The sequence below is a fragment of the Struthio camelus genome, chromosome 28 (assembly GCF_040807025.1).
Source record: "Struthio camelus isolate bStrCam1 chromosome 28, bStrCam1.hap1, whole genome shotgun sequence".
In the NCBI taxonomy this organism is placed as follows: domain Eukaryota; kingdom Metazoa; phylum Chordata; class Aves; order Struthioniformes; family Struthionidae; genus Struthio; species Struthio camelus.
This window is the reverse complement of record NC_090969.1, coordinates 4,853,973-4,863,870: the sequence shown is the minus strand read 5'-3', so window position 1 is coordinate 4,863,870 and position 9,898 is coordinate 4,853,973. Positions and strand designations below refer to the sequence as shown.

The 9,898-nt window shown below is 48.8% G+C and overlaps 2 long non-coding RNA genes across 2 annotated transcripts; both read right to left on the bottom strand.

Moving 5' to 3' along the window:
* Positions 1-229: 229 nt before the first annotated feature.
* Positions 230-3,435, bottom strand: LOC138062594 (uncharacterized). The gene is made up of 4 exons (XR_011136543.1): positions 3,331-3,435; positions 2,407-2,659; positions 2,148-2,252; positions 230-569 (listed from the first exon to the last, which is right to left on the bottom strand). It is a non-coding gene; the product is annotated as an uncharacterized lncRNA (long non-coding RNA).
* Positions 3,436-7,699: 4,264 nt separating this feature from the next.
* On the bottom strand, positions 7,700-9,480 carry LOC138062595 (uncharacterized). The gene is made up of 3 exons (XR_011136544.1): positions 9,397-9,480; positions 8,280-8,709; positions 7,700-7,807 (listed from the first exon to the last, which is right to left on the bottom strand). It is a non-coding gene; the product is annotated as an uncharacterized lncRNA (long non-coding RNA).
* Positions 9,481-9,898: the final 418 nt, after the last annotated feature.

Genomic DNA, 9,898 nt, shown 5'->3' with positions numbered 1-9,898 from the left:
CCACTGCCAAGTGTAGTGGTTACAGTTTTCAGAAGAGAAATCGATTGAGCGTTTCCATGCCTTGACTACAGTGTCAGCTCTTTCTTCATATAGGCCAAAGCTTTACAAATTAGGAAGCTAAATTCCGTCTTGTGTTTCAGTGACTTTAGGAAGACAACTACCTTGATTTCCATCAGCACGCTTCCGTCGACATACAGCCTTCACTTTCTAGCCTGCTGAGAGTTGGCATTAAAGGAAGGGGTTTACAAGATGAAACAAGTTACTCTGCAGCTGATGATGTTTTCCTGACTATGGAAACAAAATTCCTAACTGGATACTGTTTCCATCAAATGCTTTGAAAGTGCATAACTTGGATACTGCTGGTAAACTCCTTCTAAGGCTGAATACTGAAATTCCAGTGTGTCAACAGTTCCTGGCAGGTCCATCTTCTCACAGACGGCTCGAGTAGTTCAAGGCTATGCCCCAGGTCAGGGGTCAGTGCTGGCCCTGGAAACAGTCCTCCCTTTCGTCAGGATCGGAGAAGCCACGTCGCTCTCTGATGTCCAGGAGCCAGGGTGCCAAGTTCCTGCCTTATTTTTTCAGAGAGGATGAGAAAGAAACGGATTTGGGATATAAGAGGTAACATTGGCCTCCTCAAAGAGTTCAAAGCCCTCCAGCCCAAGTAGCACTGCCTCAAACCCTGACACCTTTGAGCCTCTACCTGAAGCCTTTCTTGCAGCTCCTTCAAATAGTGTGACTAATGCTGTCCTGCTATCTGAAACCTTGCCGCTTCTCCCCAAACTAGTGCTGCTTCCACGCAGTCCATCTGCCTCCTCCCATTTCCACTTCATGTCTTCAGCAGCTCACTAAACGCAGCCCACTAGTCAGTCCTCACCCATGTATCTGATCTGTCTCCAGATGGACAGGCAGGAGGACTTGACAGGAAAGCCTGCCATTCCTTCCTAAAAGGATGTCAGTTCCTGGATTTGGTCTCCCCACATTTTTCACAATAGCTGAAGAGAAAGTCTACAGCTGGCAGCAAGAAAAAGGTTTTCTGCATGTCCAGATAACCACTTAAATCTCAACTAGAAAAGCTAGCCTGCTGTTTTCTAGAAGAGAATTTCAAAGCAGCAAATCCTGTGAAGGTTCTTGTTTCATTGCTTTCAGCAATGTTTACGTTGTTGAAACCAAAGAACTTAAAGTCGTAGTTCAGCCTACTGTGGGTTGAGTTTTGCTGACCCAGGATGCATACAGCTAATCGTTAAATCTACAGATAGCACTCCCATAAAGGTCTTTCAAGCAACAAAGTACAAGTGACTCCCACTAGATATACCTGGCCTGCTTAGAAACCACTCAGGCTGGCATGTACAGAGAACACACAGACAACAACCTCCCCAAGCCCACCTTTTTAAACCAGAAGACTGGTTTTAGGGAGTATGCTCCCCTTTTTTATTACAGCAGACACTAAGCCTTCAACCCTGACAAGGCATTGTTTGTATTTGGAATCCACATACGTTTGGCATTTTATCCATTCTTAAGAAACTAGTTTTTTCTACTCCTATAACAGCTCAGTCCTGACAGAAGTTTTGCAAGCACACAAATGTATTGATTCCTCAGGTCTCTTCTCCTGCAAACAGCTGAGTCAGCATTTGTAGTTCTAACACAGCCTCCATTGCCTTGGATGTCACACTTTGAATCTGTCACAGGACTTCTGGATAAGGCAATGGAAGAATGACCATTTCTCTTCTAAAAGCTGAAATTTGGTCAAAGAGACCACCCACATCATCAAAGTGTTCCTCAAGATGAATTCCACACAAGCCACGTGTCAAAGAAAGGTAAAGAAACTCCCATCATTGTCTCTATATGTTTTCTGTTATTCTTTCTGAATAACCTACTGTAGAGCAGAGGCACCGTGGGATTTTACATTAGACTCTTTAGAGTTTGCTCCTAACCCCTCCAAAGAAATCTAACTGCGCTTGAAGAATCCGTTCTAAAAGAGAGCCCACTTAAAGCCATCAGTGCCAACAGATTAAATCTTATGCCAGTGGATTAAACACTGCCCCCATTTAGATTCCATAGGAGAGCAGGGAGGGGAACACTTCACAGTCAGGCAGCTGCTCCTCGTCTTCAGTAATTTCCTCCCTCCCCTGTTCTCTAGTGACACTCACCTTCTGGAAGCTCTGTTAGGGCTCTGCTTCCTATGCCTCTGAAAATGTTCCTCATCATTAGAGGAGGAGGATGGGGAAGTACTGTTGTAGAGTTCATCTTTCCATCTGAAAGCATTGGAAAGGCAACAACAAAAACAAGGTTAAGAACACACTAAGTCCTGCCAAGACTCAAGGGAGCTCTCTCTCAGAATGTCCTGTGAGAGCTATGAACTTTCCAGTCCGTTTTATTCCTCAGGCACGTGATTTCAAAAAGCATTACCTGTTTTCCCTTGTGAGAGCAAAATTCAGTCTTCCTTGGGAAGGGGAAATGTTGAACTATGACTCCTCTGTGTCTCTGCCTTGGTTTTCCTCACAGTGTGCCTCTTTGCCACAGGTAGAGCAGGCAGTGGTGCATGGAGCTTGGAAAGCAGATGCAGATCTATTCAAAGGCAGCACCAGCTGGGTCTAGCAGCCTGCCAGTGGAAAGGCGTGCCTGGACATAAGTTCTCAGTCTTCTTTAACATCCTGGCAGGCTACAAAATAGATGGCGTAAAAAACCAAGTGACAATAGAGATTATCTGATGCCCTACATAACGCGGAAGTACTGACCGAGCGGCATACCCAGTTCTGCCTGTAAGCTAACAGTTGGTTCCAGCTTCTTTATTGACCCTAAGGACAGATGAGCTGCTCTGAATTTGGCATAGAAACAAGAACTGAGTTCCACCTCTGAGTCGAATGAAAAAGTTTTCATGAACCCTTTCTGAATCGTGGAACAGAAGAGACTAAGAATACTGGAAAGCTTCTAAACAGACTCTTCTGCTAAGTCTAACTAAATTACCTACCCGGTTTCCGAAATCCTTGGCTATCCTTGACGATTAAATAGTCTGATGAAGATTTTGAGAAGCGGCTTGTGGCTTCAAGTGCAGAACAAAAAGGATTTCAGGTACAGAATCTCAGCCAATACTTCCTGAATCCTGTCATCCCTGACCTCAGGCGTTGCAGTTTTTGAAATCACTAGCTCTTGAAAGGTATTCTGTCTCCCAAGGAAAAGATCTGGCTTCCTTTGTACCTTCAGACTGTCACAGTTACCATGCTACAAGGATTCTGTAATTACCACCCATCTGAAAATCCTTTAAAGCATTTTGGGGAGTTGTGACTGACACTACGACTGATAAAGAAGAACGATCGTTGGCCATACACTTACCGATTAGGTCTTTTGCAGCAAAGGCTTCATGACTGGGCACTTCTAAACGTGCACGTTTGTGTGACTGCAGAAGACCAGCGTGCACACAATATCTTACTTTGTCTGAAAGCAAAGAATTCAGAAGAGTGTTACCAGCGCCTTTAAGATAAATCAGGTTAGCCGTGAGGCAGAACATGCGAGGTGTTTCACCCATCTCTTTTTGGACCACAGGGACGTTTCAAGTGTCTTTTATCAATGCCCAAGTCAAGTGGACTACACACACGCCTGCTTTTTCAGGAGGACTAAAAGTCACCCCAGAGAGAGCGAGGAAGCTGGTTTGGGTACTGTTCTTTGAGGGATACCCAGGCCATTGTTTTAACTCTGTGTGGAGAGCTTTAACTGAAAGCCGGGAAGTTTGATATGGAAACAGTAAAACTCAGTCGGTAACTCTTTGGTAAAAGTAGTGCAATGAAATGGAAATGGTATTACCCAGCGCAGACTCCGAGTAGGAAACGAAGCTGAATTAGAGAGAGTAGACCTGTGGAAGTCACACTCTGCAAATGTTAGCATTACATCTGCAGTAGACCTCTGATACCCTTTAGACACAGACCAGTGTATCTAAAAAAAGGAAAACAGCAAGGAGTAGGCCAAGTGACAAAGAAATACAGCGTGTGCAGAGACCTGCATCTAGCAAAACCAGGGAACTTGACTTGCAGAATGACAGCAAGAAATTTAAAGAAAAGTAGCGTGGGTGTTTATATGCTTTTCCTTCCTGAAATTATATCCTGCTTGTACACAAGAAATCAGCCCTTCCCAGGAATTGCGCATATAACCTACTTTCCAACGGAGCTTGACAGCATTCAACAGTTTTCCTTGGTTTTCCTTTTCCAAGGCTGAGCTCTGCCCCAGATGACATGAGCAACAACAGGCAAGTTCCCAACTGGAACATTCCCCAATGAGAAAAAACATACCCAAATGCATGCAGGACAAGTTTATGCCAGTAGCTTCTGTAAAGTACCTGGAAAGTCTTCCACCGAGATGTTTGCATTCAGATTACCTCCTGACAATTCTTGCTGGGCTCCTCAAAACCCATGTCAGGCTACTGCTATAGTGAGAGCAGGGCTTATCATTCAGAGTAGGACTATCCATTGCCTTGTATGCCCACCTGCCAACAGCCAGCTGTTGCCTTTTCTGTTCTGCTATGTTGTAAGCATTTGGGAAAGGCACTGATTTCTTCTGCTGACTCTCTGTCCTGAGCTTACGAGCAGGGCCCTGGAGTCCATGACTGTGGTCTGTAAGCTCTGTGGCGATAGACAAATGTGAAGAGATAAAAATATCCAGCAGTTCAGCTTGTTTCCACTGTTTAAGGTAAGGCTTTGGGTCAGAAGCCAGTAAAGAAAACTGAAAGCCAGACCTAACCTCCACTGCCCTCTTCACTGTCCACAATTTCACAGTTTCACCCCCAGATTTTTCAGTTTCTTTCTCGTTCTTTCCTCCTCGGCTTTTCCTAATTAAAAGAGACAAGAAGGATCAGGCACAAGCATGCAGAAAATCTGACAGGTGCACACTCGGTGCCTACAGAGGAACTTCATCAAGGCTCTGCGTATGCACAAAAGATTAGCCTACAGTTCTACTCTGCAGAAAGCAAGTCCGGATCCCTGGAATCCAGCCATCTAGTTTTACTGATTTTCACAAGTTTGTATCTTTCAGTCTCATGAAGATGAGGAAATCAGTGCAGGATTTAATAGAAGAAGGAAACCTAGACTTGTAAATGTAGGTCATGGCCTACTTTGCTCTCTGTTAACATGCTTACTCCTGGCCCAGGAAATGTTAAAAAAAAAAAAAAAAAAAAAAGAAGATGAGCAAAGCAAAAAGCAGGACATTCACCGAGATTCCTGGAGTACAGGACTCTATTTTTGCTCTTTATCCTAGAGTTCTCAAAGAACAGGGCAGTAGTAGCTGCAGGGAGCACCCAGGAGGAGAGAACAGGAACATCATGTTGGCAGCCAAGATTAACCCCCAGAATTTCTGCTCTTAACCGCGGTTCAGTAAATGTGGAAGTTGCTGCAAATTTCTCATCCAGATTCAAAACTGAGTGTATCAGCTAATCACCGACTACTAATGCACCAGTAGAATCCTGAAAAAAGCAATAGTCTCTCCGCAGCCACCAAAGTGTTCTTAGTGGCACTTGAGGGATATCATAGGAAATACCGTGGCTGATTGTTACAGATAACAGAGGTTGCTCTAGGGACAGAGAACCAGTTACACTCCCAGGCAATGCTGGCACCAGAACAAACACCCCGAAAGTTGCCATTGGGAAGTGCACTTTGGATCTGAGAAGGCTTCAAATCCCTGGAAAGGAAATTCTGGAAGTAGCTCTCGAGCAAGGGAATGCTTCACATGGGAGCTTAAGTCAAGTCATGAAAATGATTTGAGGATACCTTTGCCTGTAACAGGTGACTAAAGTGGAGGACACAGGAGACTCTTAGTGAGGTGATGAAATGTCAGCAAAACAGGTACACAGAAATACAAACCGGAGTCTGGGTTATCACCAGACTCTTAAATCTGCAATGCAGCTTTAATGGCTAATCTCCACAAACGCAGAGGAGCAGAGGAACAATGACAGGCTGAGGAACCCCCTGTAACTTCATCAGGTCCGAGAGAGCGCCTGAACCTGGCTCCTCAACCCACTGTCCTGGTGTGACACCCACCACATGGTCTCCCTGGACCACCTTGCAGACCCTCTTGCTGGGGGTAACTGCCTGCAGGTGTAGGGGATGCATTATGGGATTCCAGGAAGAACATCCTGAAATTGAATGAGCCTTAATGTGGGATGTTTCGGAGGAGGCCCAAAGGCTGTGAAAGGGAGGGATCAAGCTGGTTTGGGGAGGAACCAATGCGGAGAAGCAGAGGGGGAAAAGGGATGCAAGGGGCAGAGAGCTTCTGACCAGGTGCCTGGTCAGCAAGCTTCTCTAGCCATGCCCTGGGCCTGATAACTGCAGCCGGTCCTGTCTTCTTCTTAAATCCCTTTTCCAGCTGTTGTCCAGGCTGAGGAAACTCTCTACACTGTGTGCCTGTGTGTCTAAGGAGGTCCAAGTGCCAGCCACTGGTGAAGGGGCCAGGGGTCACTGGGGCATGTGAGCTGAGGGTGCTCGCAGCTGGAGAGAGCGAGTGTGCACATTGTGCTGGACCTGTTAGCAGAGAGACCCTTTTGCATGGGTGTGTCTTGGGGAATCAGTGCCTAACAGGCCTTAATGGCCCTGACCAGCCTCACCCGCAGCCTCCACCCATACCCTCTGCCCATGGTGCCAGGGCATCACTGAAGACCAGCCCTGGACCTTCAGTCCCTGCCTGAGCGACAGTGTAGGAGGACTGGTCTCCAGCACAGCCGCAGCCATGTCCGTGCCTGGCCATGGACCCTGAGAATCTGCACTCTGACCTGCAGAGTGATTTCCAAGCCAGGCCTTGGACCTGCCTCGTCACAATAGATTTGCCCCACGATCACTGGACTGTGTCTGACACTGATCACCCTCAACACACCTGAGGATTGACTTCTCGGCTTGACTGTGGACATGCCACATCACCACACACTTTCCTGATGGTCTGGATCCTTGCTTGAACCTGCACAGCATCCCCGCGCCTGCCCGTATTTGCCTCGCTCGGGTACTGGGGGGTGGGCGCTGGCTGGTGAGGCCCCTGCCCTGCCAGCTGGGTTACTGCCTTTGGCTCTCCATTCCTGTGGGAGCAGCTGACCCTCACCGCTCCCCGACAGTGAGACTGCTGGGAGACCAGGGCTCGAGGGGCCATTACTGCATAGTCTGAGTGTCTAAGGCCACTTCCTGGTGTGATTGAGTGCGTAGGTGCGAGGGGACCTCCAGGACCACAGCTGGAGTGGGGCTGTGGGTCTCTGGGGTTCACATGCCCAGAAACCAGAGACTGGGGAGACCAGGGGATCCAGGGCTGAGCGACTCAGTGGACCTGCCTGTCTAAGGCCAGACCTGGGCGGATCCATGTTGTAGGTATGGATATCAATAGCTGTTTTTTCCACTCATGGGCTTTTGTCCTGATCAGTCGGAGAGAGGAACAGGATCTGGCCTGTGCTTTGTGGGAGTGCTGTGTTTTCTGTGTTGATCTGTGTGGTCAGTGATACCTGTATGGAGGGTGTGTAGGTGTGCTTGTCTGCCTATTGGGAAAACAGGCTCAGGCTCGCTACTGCCTGGACAAGGAGACATGGAGCTGTGGCAGCCTCGCTTCCGTTGGGCTGTTGGACTCAGCGTCTCCTACCTGAGTGCACCTACAGGGCTGAGTGGAGGCAAGCTCATGTGGGAGCTGCCACTGCTGCTCTCACTGCTGGCCTCTCTGTAGCACTGGCGCTGAAAAGCATCTGCCTAGAGGGGTATTATCCCAGCTGCTCAACTCCTCCTAAAAAGGCCCAAGGAAGATGGTTGGTGCCTCTTCCGAGCAGGGGCGACCAGCCTTTTGCTTGCCTTGGATTTCCCTGCAGGAAAGGGGAAGAGCTGTTAAATGCCACGGGCTATCCCACAGGCCTCCGTATGGCCACTGCAGCATACACAGCTCTGTCTGGATCACCTCTCCTTTCAGCTAGGAAGCTCAGGAGCAAGTGCAAGCCAGATCGTGGAGTGGGGAATCGAGGTCTCTGGGTGCTGCAGGGGCTCTCCCCCAGGGACCCCCCACCAAAGTAAACCCTGTCCCAGGGCCAGCACTGAACAGCCCAGGGACTGGCTGAGACCCAGAGGGCAGAAGTGACATTCCCCAGACTTGTCTGCCAGCAGTGCGCTGGAGCTGGGAGAGAACCCAGGTGTCCAGGCTCCTAGTCAGCTCCTCCCCTCCTCTACTCCATAGACCCCTGCCCTTCCCCTTGCAGTGCCAACAATGTGTGGACAGGTCTCTTTTCCCCATTTGGAGTCCCAGGAATTAAGGGGAATCTTTGGCCACAGCATGCTGCATACTTCTGCAACGTGCCCGTTTAATGCTTAATCCTCTTGCTCCAGACCAACCACAGGAGATATCTTGGGGACAAAGGCACTCGCACCAGCTCCGTGATTTCTGAGTCCAGCGAACCGCATCCGTGGGTCAGAAGAGGAGCAACTCGGAATGGGTGAAATAACAAGAGAAGGGAAGAGAAGAAAGAGGGGAAAAAAGAATCAGTGTAAATGCAGCAACTTAGGAAGTTACTGTTGGTCTCGCTCATCTACTGCCATAACTAAGGGCAAAGTGCAATGAACGCTAGCAGCATTATGCTGTTTGGGGAAGTCCAGGTAAACTGGTGCTGCTGGCTAGCTAGCCTGCCGAGGAAAATACATGTTATCCTTGTACTTACCCTGAGATTTGCACTGTGGTCAGCTTCTATCGCTGCTGCAGCACCTTTACTGAGGCAGCCTGAAAGAATGCAAACAGAAACGGAGTGCCCATACCTCCCGTGAGAATGGGCTGGGCTTTCAAGAACAAGACGCTCTGAAAGACGGAAAGAAACTCCCCTGATTCACCCGGGAAAAACATTTTCACAGCCAGTGGACAAGCTGCACCAATTTCCTGGCAAACATCAACAAGTCCTACAGTCTGTTCCAGCATGCATTTCCCCTAAACGCCTGGCCTGTTGTTTATTTGGGCTGCACTGACAGCAGATGTGCTGCTCTCCAGCAACTCCAGCCACAGCATGAGAAAGGCAGGAGCACAGCTCCCATCACCTTGCTCAGTGTGCACTCGAGAGGACCGGCAGGAGAAGGAGCAGGGTACCGTTTTGCCTCTGCTCTCCTGCCTGCGGGATCTTGCAGTGAACTGCCAAATGCTTTGATTTCCTTTCCTTGTTAGGGGCACTAAACCCACCCACAGGTGCGCCTTGCTTCTCAGGCCTCTTTCAAGGTACACTGAGAAACCTTGAGGGCAGCTGCCACGGACCCAATCCCCATCAAAGCTGCCTTTCATTTACTGAGGGAAGGAGCTCATCACCAGGGCTTTCACACAGCCTCTGCTCTCAAACTGACTGCTGGCACTGCAATTTCTCACGTCGGACAAAGCTTCCTTGCCATAACTGGAGTGAAATTCCCCCACAAGGTAATACAGTACCTGCTGGCGTTCTGCCCACCAAGAGGATCAGGCTCTTGCTGAGAAGCACAGCCATCCTTCAGAGACGCCAACACGCCATGCTCCCAAACATCGACATGCGACTGTGCAGTCAGTGACCAAACGTGTTGCAGCTTGCCTACATAGGGCAGAGAGAGAGCACAGGTGGCTTCGCTGAGTAGCATCATCCTCAACCCCAGCAGGAAAAGACAAAGACTCCTTCCCTTACAGAGAGCAGCAAGCTAGGTGCATTGCCACTGGATTACTGACAACAGGCCAACAACCTCATGGGAAGGACAAACCACCTGGGACAGAAATGTAATCAGTGTGGCTTTTTTCCTGGTTTTCCCCCTCTGGTTAGGCGCCTCCAGGATCACTTCTGCTAGTGCTCCAGATAGGCCAGAGGACACAACTGCATGCTGTTCATTGCTTGCTGCCACCCAGGGGTCTCACAGCAAACATGGGCAGACCTGCTTTCCTGCAGCAAAAAAAACCCCAAAACAAA